Genomic DNA, 12,103 nt, shown 5'->3' on the forward strand with positions numbered 1-12,103 from the left:
TGCAGTGCATCTCTTGTACGCATTTTATAAGCGTAATTGTTCAATTGTGTTATAATTATGTGGAGGGATTAACCGTAAAACCACCTGTTATGAGTTAGGCAACTTTTTATTAATTTGCTCCCCTACCCGTATCTATATTATGACATACATATAAGGACGTAAGTTTATAAATTACTCGGACCACTTACGCGGTCCCACGCACCGCAAATAGGATATTTCGAATGAGCTTACACATTGTTAAAAAATTGGTTTATACACTATATAAGTACGTTTTATTGTTACCGTTTGGTTACACTATATACCATTCTCCACGGTCTGTTCGTTAGTTCAAAAAAATACATTGATTAACACTATTCAACTTACTAATACGTACTTAGCGTAGTTACTAGTTGGGTACGTTAAAAATAAAGCTTTTTTCGGATATTTAATTTTTAAGACTTTTAATTCAAAGAATCTAATTTTTTTTAAATTTCTATTTGACTTTCTTGCAACGGACAAAGACAAACCATACGTTTTATATCTTTTAAAAATGTACTTTCAAACTTTATGAAGCATTTCCTGAAATCTTTTTCAAAAAAAGTTAAAACCACAAATAACAGTAGGTATTCATCACATAAAAATGAATTAGAACACTGTAATACGCACTATGATCTGCTCAAAATTTTATAATCAATTATTTATTTTTTACTAAAAGTCTTCATATTATCTATTATGCTTTTGTTTGTACATAGTATATTTATTAGGTACATATAATGTATTCAAATACAATATTACAATCATTCAACAAATATATATTTATAATTACAAATTATATAGAAACTAATGATAAGAAATTATTAAAATTAATATTTGTTTATTTTTTTTTTATTATGAAATTACGGGTAACGTGTGGATCTTATATTATTAACTATTATTTTCTAAATCAAAGTAAAGCAATACTATAAAACATTTTCAAGTTAAAAAATACTCAAGGTTATAAGTTCTTGGTATACAAAAAACTGAATTAACCTATGAGTATGTTTTGTTTTCTCTGTATAGGGTCGTTTAGAAAATACAGACATCAGATTTGCGTCGAAATTTCATAATTACACGAACAACATAGATATTATTCTGTTATTTTAAGTTAATATTTAATCAGACATATAAATAATAGGTACAGCTATGAATGTTATAACTGAATGGATACATAATATATTTAAAAAATGGATGAGAAAATTCGTATTTAATGTATATATATATTATTTTAAAAACTTGTTTTACATTCTAAAGAATTTCATAACCACGATTGATGTATATATTATTACTATATTATGTGTTCTAAAAGTCCACTTTCTTGTACATTTGAATTACCTTTGTTGGCTTATATATATATATATATATATATATATTATGTATATGTATAAGTGTATAACATATTTAAATTAGTTTTTCTTGTAAATCTGTTCGAGAACAAAAAAAGTTTTCTTGAAATAAAGTGTATAAAATGTAACTGGTAAAGTATAATTGAAACAAATTAACTTTAAAATAATTTATTAATGCTATATACATTAAATTTAGTATATATATACGTATTTCTCATAACGTGTAAAACAACGAAGGTAGAACCGATTTCTCAACAGGATCAAATTTTATAGCTGGTAGTTTGCCATTATTGTTGCCGTATTTTCTGTTTTTGGCTTCCAGTTTGAAAACTTTTGTCCATAATTTGTATTTAACCATTATTTGTTGCATGGAAAAAGTTTCAGCTCTAAACATTTGTTCATCTCTACAAACTGTTTACCTACAACGTTGTGTTCATTCATATTATCTATTTAACACGAACTATATATATATATATGTATGTAGTATGTATACACAATAAAATATATTATTATTTGTACAGTGTGAAAAAAGTATAATATTGTCAAACGAATACCCTATATTACCTATAATTTCTTTCTAAAGTGGTGTAGATTCTTACAAACTTATGATGGGATTTTGTATTGTTAAGTTGTTGGTTTGATATATTTTTATAAAACAGCAGTGTTTACAGCATGTACTATAGTGAAATTTACTAAAAAAGTACCATGGTATTTCTGCGATATGTAACATGAGGGTGTAGTATTACTGTATATATTTGTATTGACATTTTTTTAAACTACAGACTCGAGGAGTCTAGGAAAAAAAATTGCAGTACCTTCCATTTTTCTATCTTATTATGGAAATATAAAAATAGTACGTAGCTATTGCATGAATATCCATAATAGATTTTTAGTGAACGTATTTCCAAAGTCGTCCAAAGTAATTATTTGCAGAAATTAGATTTCAATAATAAACTAGTTAAAAAATTAGTTGGGCCATGCATGGTGAGACTTAATTTTATTTATTTTAGTATTGAGACCTGTTACATATTGTATATGTTTAAAAAATGTATTTTAGTATAGTACTAGACACTAGTAGAGTACATATTATGGTTATTGTCATAAAAGTTTGGGGACCATTATGATCAATGATACCATACTTGATATAATAAATATTTTATTTTTATTAAAACTTATTTTAACAAAAACATAATATGCTTATATGATTTATAATTTATAATTTATAATTTTTATTATTCAATTAAAGGATAGTTATTCGAAAAATAACATGTATAGCACATAATAATACCTAAATTGTTACTTTATAGTGATTTTATTTAATTATTTTTTATTCGTGACGTAAGTGTACAAAAAATAATAATTACAATGAGAAATAGGTATTATTAAAAAATCAAATATCCTGTTTTCACAAAAGTCTGATGTCCGTAAATACTGAATTGTAAGTGTTCACTTAATAGGAAGTAGCATAGACTTATAGGGGAATCTACCGGGGCACTCTCCGTATTTGCACCTACATTAATTAAGTATACAGATTATAATTGAAGTGACTTATATTAATTATTATGAGTGTGGGGATGCAAAGAGTCAATTCTTATGTTTGAGTGAGACTTAGTGTAAATGTAATATTATACGCAGTTGGTATGTTTGTGTTATAACTTATAATAAATAATGGACTAGCCAAGAGATATTTTTTATAATGTATAATTTTAAAACTACGACGAGCGAACATATTAGATCAAAACCTCTACGATACCAATAATTTACCATCATGTAATAATAATTGCAAGAGCACTAGGTAATTTAAAAAATAATAATAATTATATTAAAAGTTAGATATATTTATAAAATATATAAAGTATGATTTTTTCAAAACAATACCTAGGTAGTATTAAATTTTTTAACAAGTCTGTGTTTATTATTACCTCTCCAAAAGTTGACATCTAAAGACCAGTGTAAGATGATAGTTATTTCTATTTTTTTTTTACATATGCATGGAAGATAAATATCGTCAATGCGTGATAAATGTTATACCTGTAAGGGCCGTTCTTACAATGTCCGGTAAAGTGTCGGTTGACGCTAACCGACTGATAACAGATTTTATCACTGGCAGAATTCGGCCGGTTAAGTGTCGATTAACTTTAACCAGACTTTGTAAGAACGGCCCTAAGTTAGTCAAATCATTATACTTAACATTGCAACTATATTATAATTTATTAAACATTTACATCATTAAAAAAATAAACATCGTTAGAAATTCATATTCTTATATTTTTTATGGACATAAAATTACTAAAATAAAACTGCTGTCTTTGCAATTCATTATTAAATATATAATTTAAATGTATCCTTTGTAAAATATAAAATAAAAATAAAAATCTGGACGTATTTTGCTACCTATCGATTAACTGAAAAAGGAAACTCAAGGTACAAACAATACTCTATATAAATTACCTTCATCCAAAAAAATACCTTAAATATTTTTTTTATTGTTTTTATCAAAGATTTTCAAATAAACAATAACCGAGTTATCGGAATAATGATATTGAACAAAGTTCAAAGAAGAACAAATAATATGAAACCGATATTGTAGTATAGTAATATGCTGTTTATGAACAAGTATCGTGGTAAATAACAAGTGCATCATACTCACCCTTCAACTCCTATCTCCTATACCTAACTATACAATAATCATCACTGAGTAGATTACAGTAATGGATGTTTTAAATTTGAATTTAATGCACACGAATAATTCTGAGGGAAAGCTCTGTCAGTCTATATATTAATTCTAAGGATATTCTATCATATGCTTATATCGATAAAGTAATTCCTTTTTCTATTAATAATATGGAAGATTGAAATTTACGAGGAACCAAGTATTAAATGTTTAGCGTTAATTATCGGAAGAAAAAATTGAACTAAAAATAGGTATGTGATTTCATGAATTTTAAATGCTTATGAAAAATCCATATTTTTTAGTGTCACAAAAAATACTAATGAAATATCTTGTAATAAAATATCAAGCTTTTTAACCTTGCATTACATTTTTATTGTAATTTATGGAAAAGTAAACGACATTGGATAATGGAGGGGGGAGTTAGTAGTTTGGCCAACTCTGAAAATTGATCTGGGACAACTTGTTTTTTTGTCTTGTTGGAGCCATCATAAGACTATTAAAATATTTTAAAATTTTTTATTATATAATTAAATAACAAATTCAACTTGTAACACTTGAAAAAATACTCATTACCATTAGTTAGGTATAAAAAAAAGGTGGACAAGTGGATACCGGTCTGCTATACAGTAGGTGTCTAAGTGGGTCACTAAAATGCAGGGGACGTGATCGACTGGTCGATCTTTTGAGTAATATTGGGCGATCGTATTAAAAATTAATTATACCATTATCTGTTGATCACGTGCGCAATCATAATGTTTAAGACTTAACCACACTGTTATACTTTATATATATAGTAAAGTAATTATTAGCGAAAAACAAGACATACAATTATGGTATGGAGAAAAAATAAAATAATATTATCATGCAACATGTAGTATACGTATATGCCTAAACAAATGGTGGTCGATTACCAAGTATTTAAACATTTTGATGCAACCCAATTGTTAAAAAATGTTGGCGACTCCTGCTATAATAATACATGCGTTAAATTAGAAAGATTTTGGTAAATTTTGTCAACATATGAACTTCAAATGCATATAAAAAAAAATCGTACTGATGTATCTCCGATATTTTTTATTTGCTATATGAAAAATTTATGAGGAACTTTTTATTAAATTTTTAAACTTTTTGTGCCAAGCAAAACAATTTTTACCGACATTTATAGAAAAAGAAAAAAATTTTAAGTATCCATAAATAGTTTAAAAAGAATTGAAATATCTTAAAAATCTTATCTTATATGGGAAATTATCATATAAACATTTGGCCAAAGTATCTATAGTATCTAAGCTCTTTCGTTTTTTAATTACTAAATAAGAAACAAAATTTGCCTATTGGTGAAGCAGATCAACAAAACGTGCTCTGGTGGAAAACAATTTGTACCTTCCGATTCGGGATGTATAGAAATATATCTATATTGGTTATTTTACGTTTATAATAAATTAATTCTGTTATCGAAACTTTAAACGCTTTTATGGCGAACTGTATACGTTGGTAAGTACAATTTCTACTAATATTATCAAATAGATTCAAATACACTTCACTTAAAACCAAATGTATGCGAAATGTCGGGAAAATACATACAATCTCCCGACTCGAGCCCCAAATCGGCGTAGGGGGGGGGGGGGGCACCTAACCATCAGTACGATAGGCGTCGACAGCGCTCCCAGTGTAAATCTGTCTTCCCAATAGCTAGTTTTCCGTAAAAATTCCCGATTTTTCTTAATTTTTATTTTGTCCGATAGCCAATAGCCAGTCCGACTAGGGAATACTTGTACATAATAAATTAATTTCTATAGAAGGCATCAGGACGATTCCGTTTGGTTGGCTGGTACCTATACTAACAATGAAATTTATAATCCCCCTCCCATCAACTTTTAATCAACAACACTATCACAATTTTTTCAAATCAATTGGCCTTTATGTATAATTTATCAGTTTTTCATAAGTGGCCAACTAAAAAATGTATAAAACAAATTATTATGGGGCCGTGGGGGAGTATTATGACCACCCTACCATCCCCCACACTAATCAACCTATAGAGTTATTCTTATCAACCATATGTGGAATCACTTTACCGTTAGTATTGTATATTAAAATATCAGCTTAGTATATTTTTTTATTGAGGATTCAAAATTGACCTAAGATATTTTTACGCTCTTCTGGAAACATTTTACTGTTGGTAAAAAAAAATTTCTAGAATATTTTTAACGGGGAAAGGGGGCATGATAATTGGCCTTGCTTCTTATTAATCCCAAAATCATTATTTTCTACACATTTTAAAGCAGAATTCATATTTACTGAGGTCAGGTAAGAATATTATTACCAGGTGGTAAGAATCGGCCGTTACCGTGGCTGTAATTCAAAACAAAGGTTTTCGACCACACGCTCGATGATTAGCGATAAAACAAACTATTTTTGCTTCGTTGTTCACGAGTGCGCGTAGAGTTTTGTTGTACAGTGACCAGTGTGATAGAATTAGAGAAACGCAGTGTAGTCGACGACGTCATTTTTTTTACTAGGTTCCGTGGTAATAGTAACGATCGATTCTCAATCAAACCATTGGCGCGTCGCCGAAGCCGCGAATGCGAATATTATTAATGGCCGTGTGTTGCACGACGAAATTCCATCGCTACGAGTTTATTACGTACTATCATTATTATTAATTAAATAATCATCAATGGCATTATACTATTTGCGATCCTCATTATTTCTGGTCCGATGAAACGCGTCGCACGTTTCCCGAGGATTTTGAACTGCGAGGGCGGCGCGCAGCCCGTTAATATTGTAAGACGCACATCACGTCACCTATATGTTATTCACAAGTCCCTCGTAGATATAGACAGGTTATTCATATTATTATTCTAACGCTTCTACTATCGTTATATTATATCCCTGACATTATTTAGTTTATTGCATTATAGGTAATATTTACATATTATAATAATGTACTGCACTGTAGTATATTTGGATACATTTTTTTTTTTAATTTTGGCGATCAAAATAAAGTCATAGAAAATAATATTAATATGTTATGCTTTTTCAGTCGATTTTTATATGGAATATTTTAACAAATTATAATTGGCTCCTCGTAAGAATTCGTGTAGATAATTAATTACGTTTACGGTTATTAGTCATACACTCATACGTGAAATAATTAGTACTTACTTATTTTATATATCGTTTTGAAGTTGAAATACTAAATAGTATGGAGTGATTCTATACTATTTTCACAAAAAAATGAGCTTAACATTTATTTATCTAGATACATTAGTTGGTAAGGTTAGCATCTAAAAATAAAAATATATTTGTTCGAGACGTATGTTTAAAATGATTTATTAAATCTGGCATGAAAATATGATTACTATGCAGGATTTGTCGTTCATTGAATACTAGATGAATTTTTGGCTTCAAATTTCCACCGGACAAGTTGAATATTCATCATAAAAATACCTAATATATTATTTAAGTATCAACTAACTATATATTATTTTCACAATATTATACAATTTGATAATTTAAGGGCACAATAACTAATAAGTATACGTATGTAAAACATACGGGCACATTGTAACTGTGCAATTAAGCGTGACATAGGTACCTACACACTTTTAAAAATAAACTTCAGCCATACAGTGGCGGATCCAGGGCTTAATTTTGGGATGGGAATGGGGGGATAAAAGTACAAAAAGTTCCAAAATTGGCTACAAAATTGGCTAAAAACAGTGTAAAACAAAGGAAAACTACGGCGATTGGGGGGGGCCCTTTGCCCTCCCCCTGGATCCGTCACTACTGAGCCATAAATTATCTCATAATATCATATTATGAAATATGAGTAATATATAGTTACAAAAATATTAAACGCTATTTGAATACTTAAAATAATTTCCATTAAATGATGTGATTTAATATTTTAATTACTTGTTTGAAAATTATATATGGTATCCCGCATTATTATTAGTAGGTTAATTTTATTTAAAATCGTGGACGCATATAACATGGTTGTGCGAAAAATATAATAAAACACAATTTTTATTATTGCTTATTGTGGATGAAAGTGATGAAACCACAGGAGCATGTAAATTTCGCCCGAAATGAACTACAGGTAAAATAAGGTACATGTAAATTCAACCCGTAAAAACTACAGGAGAAAAAAGGTACATATAAATTCCACCCCAAACAAAAAATATAATTAATAAACACATCCTACCTATAAGTAAGAAGTTCTTATTGTTTAATGAAGTTTAAAAGTTTAAAGTTAGTTTTTTTTGTGTTTTTCAATTAAAACCATATACCTATTTTCTACAATGTAGTTTTGAAAATTTATTTATTTATTTGTATATTTAAACGGGCGTAATAATAATATGAATAATATGAGTAGTATGATTAATAATAAAATGAGTCATAACATAGATGAATCTTAAATATAAATACATTTATATTTCACAAATTAAGTCAATACAATTATCACATAATTATAAGTCATATATAATGAATAAAAGTCCTACGAATAGTAATGATTATAATGATAAAGACGAGTCAAAATATAATCATCTAAAATTCTAAAATTAAAACTAAAAATCAATCAAATCTAATCAATTCTAAATTTTTTTTTTGTCAAAATCTCCAAAATAATGAGCTACGTTTTCTACATAATCATTCATAGATATTTAATATTCTTATATTTTCTAATTATATTTTGAGTACAGTACAGTCGCGTTATACAGTCACGGAACGCTTAGTTGAAAAATATTAATTTTTTCCTAGTGGAATTTACAAATCCACATAGGCGTGCGCAGACTTCAATTTCTGGTCGAGCCGGGGAAATTATAGTGCCCTGATATTTGGACAGTGCCCTTATTTTTTTTAACATATCAACATACGTATGTTGATGTATTAACCTATTAATGTCTATATAGTACTATAATTATTGTATTTGTATAAAGGTATAATATTTTTGCTAGATTAATAAAATGTGTGTAGCAGTACACACAAATATTTTTGATTTTATTATACTTTCACGACAAATAAAATTGCCATGATCTTCAGGAACATATTATTATAATATAAGCATTGTAATAAAATATATACGCATATTTTACCGGAGCTAGGTAAACTGGGTCCGCGATAATTTAGGTTCGTTTTGAAAGCGGTAAGTTGAGTCCCGGGTATAAAAAGGTAATAGGTAAGTTGGGTCCCGGCTATAAATCATTGGCGCAATTAGGTCTAAAATACTTAAGAGAACAAATGATGAAATATACTAATAATATAATAACTCGATTAGAATTTGTTAAATGTTTATCATTTAAGTTTTTACCTAAAGCATAATATTTCTAATTATTTTTTGTAAAATTTGACGTACTATATCATTTAGCGTATTAACATTTTATACCAGTACACAATTTTTTAATTATTTATACCATATATTGTAAAATTGTACGTACTATAATATTATTTAGCATATTGACATTTTTTTCCCGGTACACAATTTTTTAATCATTTATACCATATATTATTTATTTAGAACAAAATATTATAAAAACCACTAATTTTTTTTCCGGGACTCAACTTATCTACAACCTTTTTTTATCCGGGACTCAACTTACCTACTACCTTTTTTTTCCGGGACCAAATTTACCGAGATAAGGTCATATGGGACCCAATTTACCAATCCCGATTTTACCATGCCCCTAAAAAGTTTCAGGTCGAGCCTGGGCTTGACCGGCTCGCCCCATACGCACGCTTATGGTTTTGTAGGTATACGGGAAATGTTATTTTGTAAATGATGTCATGGTAAAAATAATAATATTACCTAAGTTATAAAATATTATAATTATTAGAATAACTATATTTAAATTTTTTTTTATTCATTGCTGAAACTCCTTACTCAGAATTCCGGACAGTAAACTGCAAATTCAAAATAATTAAAACATAAAATATTTATGTGGTTATATATCTAGGAACCTATAATTTAAATTTTAATAGGTACTGTTTTATTTACACTACTTAATTTCAAAATGTATACAAACAAAACATTTTTTTTAATTTTAAAACGGAGTGAACAAAATGAGATGTTCTTAAAATTCAAAATGCAAATATTTAATTAAAATAAATGGTTTTTTTTTTAATACCTATATAGATTTATTTAGTTTTATTTCATATTTAATAGCTTTTTTTTAAATTCCAACAATTAAATTTTATTTATCGGCAATGGCCAACTAATTTACTTTGAATGCGTACCTCTTAATCACCCAAGGATCTTTTTTTGAACATTTATTGCTTAATTTGTTTCAATTTAATCAATAAATACCTTGAAAAAGTAATTAAGTAGGCATTAAAAACAATTATTTATAAGCAAAAAAAAATAATTAGATTATTGTTCACCTATTATTGTGCTAGATTTATATTTTACTTAAACAACGTATAAATTATTAATAATAAGGATTTGTTCTAGTACCTACTGTAGTAAGCAAATAATATTTCAATCATTACTTGGCTTAATAAAATGTAAGAAAATAAATCAAAAAATTGTTATTACCAATTATTATTTTTCCTACGTTATACTTACAAAATGTATATTAATAAAAAAAAATAATATTTAATGTTTTGTATTGTGAATCAGAAAACAATATTTCACAATTTGTTGGTTGAGATTCCCACATTTTAGGGTAACTGATGAGAAAATTAAAATATTATCTCTTTGAAGTAACTACAGTTTACAGACTAAATAGGTAACATTTCTGATCAACTAAAAAGGTTAAATGTAACATTTGGAACACTTCTGTCATTAGAAAATATAATAACCAACAATACTAAAAATAGATTACTGTAAAACCATTAAATTAATTATTGATTTGCTGAAAGTATAACATTATTAATATTAAGTTACCTTATGAATCTGTTCATTGTATTTGAGCTGTATTTTATGTGAGTGCTTCTGTGATTTCATAAAATATTTATTTTCAATTTGTATGGGTTTGTCTTAGCTATTATAAATACATGTTCATATATAATATTGTTTTATTCGTTCAATAAAAATATGTATAAAACAAAAAATTTGTATGAACAGTACATATAATATATTGGTCATGTATAATATAAATGCAACTATATTAAGTTTGTAACCTATATATTCCGTGATGTTTTAAAATTAAAATTGTTTTTCATTTGCGTTCTCGTATTATGTTTAATAAATGTGTACGATTTAATATAATGTCGTATACTTCAAAAATGTCATGTAGTACCTATATATATACCTACCGGCTACCGCAACAATAAACGTGAGTTAAAGTTAAATGTCAAAAAAACACTTGTAATACAAGTCGAATAAAGTTACTTCTACTATTTAAATTGCATCAGGAATATTATTGTACGCACAATGAATAGATTGAAATTGTGTTTTTTTTTGCGCTAACAAATAACCTTCCGAGTTCTGACAATCGATAATTGAAAGAATAAATGTATAGGTTCTTCGAAGTTAGCGAAATGGATTGTTGTAGAGTGGCTAACAGCCAAACAGCTTTTTCGAATAATCGTTTATTTTCATTCATGTGGCTAAATAGAAAGATTTACGAGAAGCCTAATTTATGGTCGACAGACTAACAGTTAATTCGATAAATCCATTATAAGACAAATATCGTGTAGGTTATAGTCGGTGGTGTGGCACACAGTAATAATAACGAGTAACACATAAGCAAAACAAAATAAAACAAAACTAATTCAATTAATATAATCGATATTTTTTATGAAATCGATTATGATTAGCAAATTAATTAAAAATGACAAGAATTCCATGAATGTTTTATCAAAATACTGTTTATTTTGATATTTTAAACCATCCCAAGTTACTGGTTGATGTGTGTGTAACGTATACATATTATTCAAGTAAAACAATTATAAACTATAATATTATGCTGTTTGTATATTATAATCGTGTATTTAGGCAGGGTAGAAATTCTTATGGAGAAGGTCGGCGAGGGATCTTTGAAATAAATTCAAATTATTACATAAATTCTATGATTATTAATTATGATTTTTTTGTAGTATTATTAAAATTAAAAATATTATAAAA

The sequence above is a fragment of the Metopolophium dirhodum genome, chromosome 9 (genome assembly GCF_019925205.1).
Source record: "Metopolophium dirhodum isolate CAU chromosome 9, ASM1992520v1, whole genome shotgun sequence".
Classification (NCBI taxonomy): Eukaryota; Metazoa; Arthropoda; class Insecta; order Hemiptera; family Aphididae; genus Metopolophium; species Metopolophium dirhodum.